Source organism: Bidens hawaiensis, unplaced genomic scaffold (genome assembly GCF_021521415.1).
Source record: "Bidens hawaiensis isolate Kalapana, Puna unplaced genomic scaffold, B.hawaiensis_p1.1 tig00032454_1, whole genome shotgun sequence".
Lineage (NCBI taxonomy): Eukaryota > Viridiplantae > Streptophyta > Magnoliopsida > Asterales > Asteraceae > Bidens > Bidens hawaiensis.
Window position 1 is genome coordinate 38,307 of NW_027495533.1, and position 12,166 is coordinate 50,472.

The 12,166-nt window shown below is 39.6% G+C and overlaps 1 long non-coding RNA gene and 1 pseudogene across 2 annotated transcripts; both read right to left on the bottom strand.

Moving 5' to 3' along the window:
- Positions 1-3,110: 3,110 nt before the first annotated feature.
- On the bottom strand, positions 3,111-4,823 carry LOC143583540 (protein PLANT CADMIUM RESISTANCE 7-like; annotated as a pseudogene). Its single transcript, XR_013144188.1, has 4 exons — positions 4,468-4,823; positions 3,848-3,918; positions 3,473-3,685; positions 3,111-3,361 (listed from the first exon to the last, which is right to left on the bottom strand). The product of XR_013144188.1 is annotated as a protein PLANT CADMIUM RESISTANCE 7-like (transcript).
- Positions 4,824-9,105: 4,282 nt separating this feature from the next.
- LOC143583541 (uncharacterized) lies at positions 9,106-11,079 on the bottom strand. Its single transcript, XR_013144189.1, has 4 exons — positions 10,370-11,079; positions 10,198-10,291; positions 9,626-10,085; positions 9,106-9,514 (listed from the first exon to the last, which is right to left on the bottom strand). It is a non-coding gene; the product is annotated as an uncharacterized LOC143583541 (long non-coding RNA).
- Between the last annotated feature and the right edge of the window lie 1,087 nt (positions 11,080-12,166).

The window sequence follows — 12,166 nt, forward strand, 5'->3', positions numbered from 1 at the left end:
AAGAGCAATGGCTTCCCGTTCCGTCTCCTCTTGACAAAGTTTCGAGCGAACCGTGTTGAAATCCGGGAGCGGCTCCGTGTTCCGGATGATGGCTGCTATGGTTTGGTATTGTTCTGTTAAACCCCCCAAGAAGTTTTAACACCAACTGAGTATGAGAGAGAGGGACGTCGACATTGGCTAGGCGGTCGGCGAGTACCTTAACCTCCTGGCAATAAGAGGCCATATCTTTGAAAGATTCCAAACGTGTGTTGGTAAGTTTGGATTGGAAATGGAGAGCCCGAGAGCTTTTGTTGTCTTGAAAAAGGTTCTCAAGGGAAACCCATGCGTCATGGGCTGTTGAGTTCTTTTTCATGATGGTTTGGGTGAGGTCGGGAGAGATCGTCCCGTAAATCCATTGTAAAAACAATGGCATCAATTCTTCTCCATTGATCCGGTTCCGTCGGTTTTTCCGCGGCCTCCTTCTGTTTGTCCTTATCCGAAGAGGTTGAGGACGCAGCGGTTAAACGTGGGGCTAGGTGGTCCTCGACCAGATAGGCCGTACAATGGATCCGAAAGAGTTCGGACCAGGTGTTGTATTGGGAATCTTCGTTGTTGAGGATAATGGGGACGAAGTTTTTGATGTTGGTCACGGTTATGGCTGGATGGATCTTGTCCATGATAACGATTGATGGTAGATAGGGGGAGTTTGTAGGTGATCGAAGGAGAGGGAGCAGACAGGCCGAAGATCGGCTAGGGTTTTGGGTGGGATGAGGGATGGCTTGATACCATGAAAGATGTAAACTCTCTGTTGATTCATTCAATAATTTGTTTACAATATATAGACAATCAAATCCCTTTATTTCGGGATAGAATCAAACTAACAATATACAAGATAACAATCAAACTTATTCTATAATTATCTCTTTATCTATTAACTTCATTTTTCGTTGGTTTTAGACTTTTATTTAGTGTGTGAATCCGAGTATCCGACCCACAAAATGATCACAACATTTGGAAGGTAGGGTTGCATTTTAAACTATCCTGGACTATTCAAATATATTATTTTCTATTATGTTTGTTTTGAAGTTGGGTTCTTGTTAAAAGCATTCTCTCTATTATTACATATAGAAGTAAGGTTTGTCTATATCCTCCTATCCGTAGATCCTGCTAATAGAGTTTGTTATCTGTAAGATTTATTGGGTGTAGTTATTTCCGCTAAAGAGTATAAATATCGCCACTTGTTTAGGGGTGAGTGGTCACCACTAGCACTATTAGTGGCGACGGGTTGCCGCTATTGAGCTATCGCTTCATTAAAGACCAAAGCTTCCCTGCTGATGTGTATGCGTCGAGACTTTGCTAGTAGAAGGACTTCCAACATTTTCAATGCACCAAACACGCTTATTAATCAAATTTAACTCGAACAATGGAACAAAATACATGTAACTTTTCATTAAAATCAGTTATGTTACATTATTTCTACTTAATTTTTACATAAACTTACAAGAGGTTGTGAGTGCTAGTTGAAGTTGCAGGTGGCCGAAGCTTGAAACCAGTGAACTGAAGGTGGTCAGAGCTTGAATCATGAGGTTCTTCGATGACGGTGGTGGTTGATGATCTTTACAATGGTGGATGAAGGCAGCTGGACGTGATTGATAGCGGTGCGGCGTTGGTCACCGGCTGAAGTGATTATATGAAGTTTGGCGGACGGTGGAGGTGATGATATGATGTTTGTTGAAGTTTGATGGTTGTGTGTTTGTTTGAGAAGCATAAGATGAGAAGGAGATTGCAACCGTTAGATCATCTTTTTATCAACGACGACGTCGGACAATAGCAGCGACAATGTTGGTTGTCGCTGCTATTGCCCAGTGTCACCGCGAAATAGCGGATTTCTCGTAGTATGAAGTATCCTAATTGATGCTCTAACTCATTTCAAATACCCTAAACAATTTTTTTTTCTTTAATACACTTTTATTAGAATCATAAATTGCAAATTTGTAAAAAAATTAATATAAAGATAAAGTAAAAATTAAATTCATTTAAACATAAAATAATATAACTACCTTTTAAAAATAACTAATCCGCAATGCCGGGAGAGACAATGTCGGAATTGTCTTTAGAACGTCTCACGCTGCCAAGTGATTAAGTCAATTTTGATCTATGGTGGTACCTTATGTACTCACGAAGGCCTCGGCAACTGTTTCAAGCTTCGTGTGTCCGTCAAGTGCGAGGTTGTAGAGTTTGTTTAATATGGTTACCTTGAGTTTTAAATCCTATCCCAAAGAATTTATTTGATGCTCATTGTGATTTGCTACATCTAAATTTTGTTGGAATTTGGCTAAAGTTGTCGTCCAAAATTTTCCAGGCATGAAAGTATGGTCGTGCTTGGTCATGATGAATCGAATTTTCTCAGCTACACGTCATCCTCGGCTTCACTCAGATCTCTAACTAGCACGGTTGTGCTTGGTCTTGGGCACGGGCGGCTTCACTAAGATATCCTAACATATTGGTTAATTGATCTCCACGGTAGTGCTCCTCTATTAGGCTATGTGTATTGATCTACAAATTTGGGCAACAAGGGGCAAATAGGGGCGAGAAAAACGTCCACGGAGTCGACAAAGGGTTGGGCGATTAGTTTTTGTCGCCGGTTTGTTTGTTTGGAAATAATATTATTATGTGTGTGTGTGATAAATATAATATTATTATATATTTTCATTAAAATTTTTTTTGTATATATATTGGGTTATAACACCACTACACCCTTAAAATAAAAAATCCTCATTTACAGTTTAGACGTTACATGGAACAAATCATTCTATTTATAACCCCTCCACTACACAGTCTTAGCATAGTCACATTTTCGTGAAAAACGTGACATTAGATTAATGCTCTGGTTAAGTATGATACACAGTAAATTATATGGCATCTCCAGTTGCTATCTGCCTATCACATGCTTAATTATGTTTTTCAAACAATAATAAATTGTATTTGATGGATCATATCGTTGAATAATACTTGAATGTCTCCTGTCAACACATGGCCACCGGGTCCAGTTTTGTTACTACAGTCCAAAGTCAACTTAACCCTCACGAATACAACAAAATATAAATAGATTAATATTTGATAAGACTTCACACTCCAAAAGACAATATCAGATACAATTTTTAATTACGACCGTTAATACAAACAAATTTCAAATAATACATCATCACTCTCAATACATTAATACAAGATGTGTCATTACTTGGGATCTGATGAGACATGTCAATGAGCCTGAATACGTCACCGTTCAAAAAAATGTATCGTTACTTAACGGTACATTCCCCCTGGAGCATTGGCGGCATTTGTACACCGTAATTTTGCCTCTCTATATTACCTTGCCACCCTATATTTTTTTGTAAACATTAAAATCATATTCAAATTGTGAAAAAAATATATATATGATGATTATATAAGTAGAAAACATATTATTATGTACGTAGGCAAGTGTTTTTACCAATTGATATGTCAAACCCGTGACGCTTGAGCTCTCGATATTCTTGGCACAAGGCACATCGTTCACAGAAAAAATGAACAAGGCAATCGTTACAAGGACTTTCACGCAATCCGAACTGACTCCTCATTTTAGTCCGATACGTGCAAGAATATACGCATCCACAACATGTGAGAGCTTCTATTAATCCATAGAGTACCCCATGCACTCCACAAGCTGTATTAAACATTAGTGCATATCATTAGCTAGCATGTTTGTCTTGATGCCATAAAAAATTACAAACCAAATGTGTTTTTCGGAAATTTGAAATGAGATACAAACATTTGTAAAGAACTAAACGAACAAGAACATGTTAAAGAGCATGGAGAATGCACTTACAAGTGTTTCCTTTGTCGATAATCTCGGCTATTTGTCCAAAAGTGATGCATGGACACCAACATGTTAAGCAAACCTGCGGTTCACAAACAAATTGCAATCAACATGCTTGTATCTTTTAGGGCCGGCTTAACTTTTTAAGAGCATAAATCAGAATCGAACAAGTTGCCAAGTTCTTTAGTCATGAAAATATACTCTTTTGCTAACCTCTTAACATAATTATTAAAACTATTAAAATTTAAATAGCTTGTTTGTTTAGGTTGCTTCTTATTTAAATATGAAAGAGAATGAACTTTAACATTTGTTAGTACTATTAGTGTTTTGACATAATATAACAATACTATAGGTTTATTTGCATTAAACATACAAAATCATAAGCATTGTTGGTCCACCTAAGTTTTAAAGCAATTGTGTTATTAATAAAGCAATTTAAAAGGTCATATATCTTTAATTATTTGCCCCGATCAATTCTAACCAGCAAAAATTTCTGGATCCGCTACTAATGATAACACACATTTTTTTTAATACGATTCCTAAAAGGCGCAAATTCACACAATTCCAACAGAAAATTCGAGTGATTAAGCTTTTTACTTATGGTGTTATGCTACGAAAGTTGAGACTTACAGTTCGGGACGTCCGAGCAGCACGCACAAAGGCTGCTGGACCAGTTGGCGGTGCAGGCAGGAGGAGGAACATATTGAGCTGGGATACCGCTAGCATACTGAGGCTGCGGTGGTGGTGGTTGGTCGTATGAATGTGGAGGAGCCGATGGTGGTTGTTTTTGGGGATACATGATAAAGAATCAGCTATAGTTGTTTAGTGGTTTGCTAACCTTAAAAAATGATATATGTGACTCCAAAACAAGTTAAACGATATTTAATGAACAAATTAATAAACAACTGAAGTTTCTGTGCATCTACTTGGAAGTTTCAACCCAACGTATATATTAAGGAAAGGTCATAGTCAGAAGAAAATTAATTAAAAATTGGGTTGATATAAATTAATTGTTTGTTTAATATAAACCACATGCAACTATAGTTTTTTTAGGCATTCAAAATTGAGTAGACATTGGATCTCACTGATAAAGAGTAGACACTGGATCTCACTGAAATCCCCAAAATCTAACTTAAATTACCTTTTTTCTGTCATGCACACCAACTGTTCGACCTTTTGCCTCAACCAAACTTCTTGATTTTTCACTCTTGTTCTTTCTATTTTCCTTTTGGGTGCTTAAGGGGGTATTTTGAGTTGGATTTCTACCAATTTTGCTTTGTTTTGGAGTTATAACTTTCTCATCTTATGCCTTAGCGGTTGTTGTGGGGTACTAGATGGGGGGTGAGCAACCCGTAGTTGCTCCCCTCCTTCGAGTGTGAGGGGTTTGGTCTTTGATTCTTGCTCTAACTCATCTCGAGTCGGGGTCTTTAGGGGTCCGGTGTCTTTTGTGATTTGTTTGTTTTCTGTTCTCGTGTGTGCATAGCTACCATAAAAAGAATTCGAAATGTAAATACAGGAGGGCTTGGTCCTAGCTCCACTTACGGTTTAAGGCCATGCCCCTTTAAGCATTTCCACGAGTGTAAGGATGGTAGACCTGGGTCCTCGGGGTTTTTCCGCCTACTTGAGCACATGCAAAGTACCCATTTCAAAACGGATACTCGAAAGAACCTTTTAAAAGACGCTATCTCTAAGGATTTGGACCTTTTTATAGATGTTGGGGAAGCCCTTCGGGCGGGGGATAAATGGTTATGTGGGAGGTGCATGACGTTGCATGCCCTTAGCAGGGGGTGCAAGCATGCTGATGGTGTCTATTCTTTTTCTGTGGATTCTGGAGATGCTGGAGAATTCATCGTTGGGATCCAGAAACCAAATCGTGTGTCTGTGGATAGGGACCCAGGTCCATCTGTGGGAGTGGTTGAGGATGTATCCCTTTTGGAATGGGTTTTCTCCCTTCCCATTCAAACGGTTAAGAGCATCCCCCCAAGTTGTCGTTTGGCGTTTGCTCAGACTTTGGCATGCGCTTTACACAAGGTAGTGGATTCACCAGGCTCGATTGAGAATTGGGTCAAATTACTATTGTTGCCGCGTTGTACTTTAAGGGTGGTGAAACCTTCCACTAGGCAGGAACGCAGGTCAGGGAATCGAAAGCCTTTGCAATGTAGTAGCATTCAGAAAGCACTTGCGGTGTGGAAAGATGGATTTGGTTTTGCTGACTTGGTTCTTTCTCTCTTTGATAACGTGGGGGGGAGCACTTTTTCTAAAAGAGAGGTGGGAGGGGAGGAGGGTTCTGAAAACAGCCTCAATATTAAACAATGTCTCAGGAAAGTCAGGGATGGTCATTTCACAACTGCAGTCAAGGTATTATGCTCAAGTGGGGTTGCCCCTCTCGGAGATTCAACCATGAAAGCCCTCATTGATAAACACCCAGTGGTGCCGCCTCCGTCCTTGCCTTCTAACTCTGTCGCCCTGCCTACTCTCTCTGTGGATGGGGACTGTGTGCTTAGATGTATCCGATCATTTCCTAAAGGGACCTCATGCGGGAGAGACGGGATGCGGGCGCAACACTTGTTGGACGCTCTTAGTGGTGAGGGATCAGTGACTTCCATGGGTCCGCTCTCAGCCATCACTGAAGTCGTCAACTTATGGCTAGGGGGTCTGTGCCCCAAGGTGCTCGCTGAGTTTATTGCTTCGGCCCCCCTTACCCATTTATTAAAGCCGGATAATGGAATTCGGCCCATTGCTGTGGGGGCTATTTGGCGTAGGTTGGTTTCTAAAGTGGCTATGAAGATGGTTGGGAAGGAAATGACTCAGTATTTAGGGAACTTTCAGTTTGGGGTGGGGACCCCTAATGGGGCAGAGGCGGTGCTTCACAGCGCGAACCGGTTTCTTAACTCCTTTCACGCGGACGGCTCTTTTGCTATGCTTACCGTGGACTTCTCCAACACCTTCAATATGGTCGACCGCACAGCCCTTCTCCAGGAGGTTCATCATCATTGCCCGTCTATCTATCTATGGGTCCAGTTCCTTTATGCCCAGCCGGCTAGGTTGTACGTTGGTGATGACTGTATAGGGGCTACTACTGGGGTTCAGCAGGGAGACCCCCTTGGGCCCCTCCTCTTTGCCTTAGCATTACACCCTCTTGTTCTCCGGGTACAAAATGACTGTAACCTCCCATTTCATGCTTGGTACTTGGATGATGGGACTATTATTGGTGGTGCCAACGAAGTCGCTAAAGCCCTAGACATTATCAACTCGGAAGGGCCATCATTGGGGCTGCAACTTAATATTAAGAAAACCGAGGTTTTTTGGCCAGCGTGTAATGGGGTGAAAGTCAAAGATGGGCTCTTCCCTAGTGGGATTGGTAGACCAGAGAGAGGGGTAAAGCTCCTTGGAGGGGCTGTTAGTCGAGATCCCTACTTTATTAAGGAGTTGGCGAGGCGGAGAGCATCTCGTGCGGTTGATCATATGAAACTCTTACCTTGCCTTAGGGATCCCCAGAGCGAACTCCTCCTGCTTAGGTCTTGCATGGGGGTTGCTAAGTTGCTTTTTGGGTTACGAACATGCCACCCCCATATGATTGATGATACGGTATCCTGTTTTGATAAGGGGCTACGAGAAGCCATCGAAGACATAGTTGTACGTGGAGGCCCGTTCTTTGGTGATCTTCAGTGGCGACTTGCATCTTTACCGATGCGCTTAGGGGGTTTAGGCCTTCTTTCGGCTCATGATGTTGGGGTTTACGCTTTTGTAGCGTCGAGGGCTCAGTCTTGGAAGCTACAGAATCACATCTTAAGGAATAGCGGAGTTGTCGACCTGGACTCAGACTACGTGCAGGCCCTGGAACGCCTAAATGGCGCTCTCCCAGACTTTGACATTGGCGGTTTCTCTAATATGGACACCGCCCCACCAAAGCCTCAAAAACTTTGGCGAATGCCCTTTTTGGCAAAATCGCTCAGAGCCTAGGAGAAGTTTTTGGATTGTCCCCCCGACAGAAGGCGGTTATTGAATGCTTACAAGGTCCTCATGCCCAAGATTTTCTGACCGTTATCCCGATTGATGGCTTGGGCCAAAGCATGTCTGCGGTCGAGTATAGGGCCATTCTTAAGTACCGTTTGATGGTCCCAATGTACCCAGAAGACGAAACATGTCCGATCTGCCGTAAGGCTTGCCTGGATAAATTCGGAGAGCATGCGGTTCATTGCAAGGAGATGCCTGGGTTCAAATACCGACATGATTGGGTGCGGGACGTTCTTTGGGACATCTTAAGGCGAGCTGGGATATCAGCTAAAAAGGAAGCCCCCGTAAACTTCCTTACAGACCCCACGGAAGGGAGATCCACTCTACGACCGGCAGATTTGCTCGTCTTTGGTTGGGCCGGGGGAAAACACGCTTGTGTTGACCTCACAGGGGTATCTCCCTTAGCTGGTTTGAGGGATAATGGGTTTGTAGCTGGGCAAGCAATGAAAAGGGCTGAAACGAAGAATGTGGAGAAACATGCTAAAGCCTGCGAAGAGAACCAACATGTTTTTGTCCCTCTGGCTTTTGATACATTTGGCTCCTTGGCACCTGAAGCTATCCGTTTCCTAACCAGGGTCCAACAGGTTGTGCATAGCAATGTGTCGACTCCAAAGGGGCAGGGGTATGTCTTTAGCAGGTTAGGGTTTGCAATTCAGAAAGGGATGGCGGCACAACTTGTTGCCCGCCTACCTGCTATTTTGATGTAATATCTATGTTTCTATATATTGTAGTTGAAAGTAAAAAAAAAATGACATAAATAAAGCTTCCAAGTATTGATCAATCAAAATGCATTTATCTAGGGAAAAAAACGTATGTTTTGCGTAATATCTTTAGCTTAATATGTCTTAATTCTGCCAGTTATCCGAGTAGTGTATGATTCAACAAATTGCTCGAAGCCAACCAACACTCTAAATAAAGCTTCAAGGCTTGATTAGTGAAAAGTGATAACCCCATATATAACTAGTTTTATACCCGTCCGGTGGATGGGTGTTTAATGTTATATTAACATTAGTCTTGTTTATTCTTAATATTTTGAAAATCTTTTGTTCAAGGTTTACACCCGACCCGTGTGTTTAATGTTATATTAACAACTGTATTGTTTATTTTTAAATCTTTGAAAATTTTTTTGTCCAACGTATACGTAACAATAATAACACTTTTTAACATAATATATTCCCCCGTTTTAACCTAACATAATATATAATGAAACATATAGCCATGTCCAGCAACAAACATAAAAGCATGTCCAGCAACAAACATAAAAGCAAGATCTAGCCTTTAGACACTAAACATAACTGAAAACGGATTCAACATAATTTTGTCTCAATTCAATACAACCAACTTCCATGTATGCTTGCCCAAGTAAAGGCACCAAAAGGAAGCTAAGGTATATTAGGAACTTAAAAATAACAATATAAAGAAATTAACATGTGAAAAAAGTAAAATCAATAATAAAAAGAAAAGGCTCATGAAATAAAAAGAGTGGATAATGGAATTAGCAAAAGTCACGGCTGCTGAATCTGAAACGTTGTCCAATGTTAAAGGCAACAGATTTAACAGTGAAGCTAGGATTTACAACATGGAATACAAACACCACCGGACTTGTGTCTTTCTAGTCTTGGCATTAATAAGGGGTTGTCTGTCCACTCCCATTGGATTCTGCAAATTATCAACCAAACAAACAAATCGCATAAAATCACTATATATAAAAGGACTGTTTGACAATAGACTGCAATATTCAAAAGGCCAATGAACTTGTACTCGACTAACAAAATGTGTGTTTGTGTTGCTAGAACTCGGACTCGTTCAGCTTCGCACAAGTAGATTCTTGATCTGTTATCTTTTGTTAAGGTAGCACTATAGCAGTTATCAGTTTAATATTTCAACCTAACATAGAAACCATCAACATCTTGTTAACCTCCTGGTTCCTTGAGTTTGAACCATTCATATATTCTATAAACATAAACATTATATTTTAATTTTAAAATTCGAAAATAAAAACTTAATAAACATGATATCATAGTTAGAAGTAGAAACTATTTTTCTTTATAAAAACTTAATAAAAATTTATTTTTCTTAAACTTATGTTTACACATGATATCATAGTTAGAAGTAGAAACTAATATTCAGCTTACTTCTAGTGCCGGAGATGGAGTTATTACTTTCCCTGTCCCAATAACCCAAACGGGCTCATACGCAAGGACTACATTATTCCATTTTGAGATCTTGTCTGCAATAATAAATTTACAAGTCAAAATCTGAATATGGTATATTATTAAGGGTGACAATTATTAACCATATTTTAAAGAATGGGTTGATTTGGGTGAAAGAAATTTGAATACTCAAAATTAGAGGTGTGCATATCATAGTCTCCATGACACAAGCAATCACCTTCAATCATTGAGAAAGTGCGACTTCAACTTTGTCTCCTACAAACTGAAAATTATATTAAATACCAAATTAATGAAAAAAGAATTACCAAATGAAGCATTCATATATCAAACAAAGTATTACATTGGTTTCATTTAATAAAGCTCTCGTAAAATGACCAATGATGACCCATGGGACATCGAAACTGACAAACATTTCCGCTCTGCAATTACAAAAGAATATCAATTACAGAATTATTAAACAATTTTTAAAATGAATAAAGATTCCTTTATACCTAATTTCACCGGTGGATAGCACCTTCTTTCTTAACCCAACAATTTTTGCTGCAACTTGAAACTGGGATTTTAGTTCACACTTAACACAAGGGGTGAACATAGATGGCGGACTCACCACAATATCTGCAAAATTGAAGAAATTATTTGGACATGTGTTACTAACCAAACAGAACCCTAATTGCGATTTGCGGATTGGAAGCCAAAATCAATGCGAATTGGAACACTTAACTTGTAACGGTTGTCATCATCGACAAATCTCAAACATAAAAGTTATAATTATAAGAGACCTAATTTAAATCTGGATGCTTACCAAATCACGACTGAAGAACGCTTGAATGTAGGTTTGAGATTGCAGTTGATTATCAGATGCATATAAGAAACCAACGACATAGGGATAATAAGGGAAACCTACCATGAACGTGGGGAGGAATGAAAAACCGTCGGAGCGTATGAAAGAGAGAGTAAAACCTCCATTAACTGCTGTTTCTAGAAGGATTTTTGATAGTTTAAAGGGCTGAGAATAAAAGTTGAATAGTTTAAACGGCCATGATCTTCTAAAAAGTCAGTTACAATTAGGGGGAACAATATATTATATAATGTATGAGTCATATGAAAAATCCAAATCAAATTCAAGCACAAAGTTAAAATATTTAATAATAGTACTACTTGTATATATCGGCAAAATTAGAGGGGGTCGAGATGTCCACTAATCCTCGGGTCACGGGAATGTTAGTGCACGGAAATTTGACACTGTGGATATGTTATCCTGACATATAATCTGGATCAATTATCCTTAGAATATGTTGCAGACCCTGTCAGGATCAATGATCCTCAGTACTTATTATTTATTAACGATTTTCGTTTGTTATCTTGATAATTTGGGCAGGTATAACGGCTAGTTACCAAGTCTAACCTATAATTTCGCAATCAAGTCAACAAACCGCGTGGATAATTAAGGAAACACTTACAAGGAAGGAATGACTTGATTGGTGGCTTAAAATAGGGATATTTGTTATATTGTCTATATATAATTGAGATATGATCGATTAAGAGGACACATTGTATACACACACACTAGAGCAGAAGCAAATATTCTCTCTACACTTTAGCCTACTTTGTAATCTCGATCATATACTCCACAACACTTGTAACCACCTTTTATTATCAATATAATCGACGGTGATAGTTTTCACCGTCCGGGGTTTTTTGTGCCGGAGACCACGATAATCATATACTTATCGACCAAAGGTTACCTTGTTGATCATTGACTAAAGTAATTCGACCAAAGATTATCTTATTAATCCTTGACCGAAGTTATTTTACCAAAGATTACCTTGATAAGTTTTGACCGAAGTAAGACTATTTTGGTTAAGGGCTTTTTCCCTCGTGATCAAATCATTGTGTTCATCAAGATTTAGATTACACATTCAATATTATCATCATAGCACTAATCCTCACATAACCGATTTGGATACATTATCCTTGAGTGATTTTTGTCCAAAACAATTTGGCGCCCACCGTGGGGAAATTGGTGCTATAATCCAGAAAATACCATATCAATATTCAAGCTTTCATACCCATATCACCATTAATGGCCTCTCAATCAACCTCTGCTTCATCAACCATGCCATCCTCGGTTTCTCTC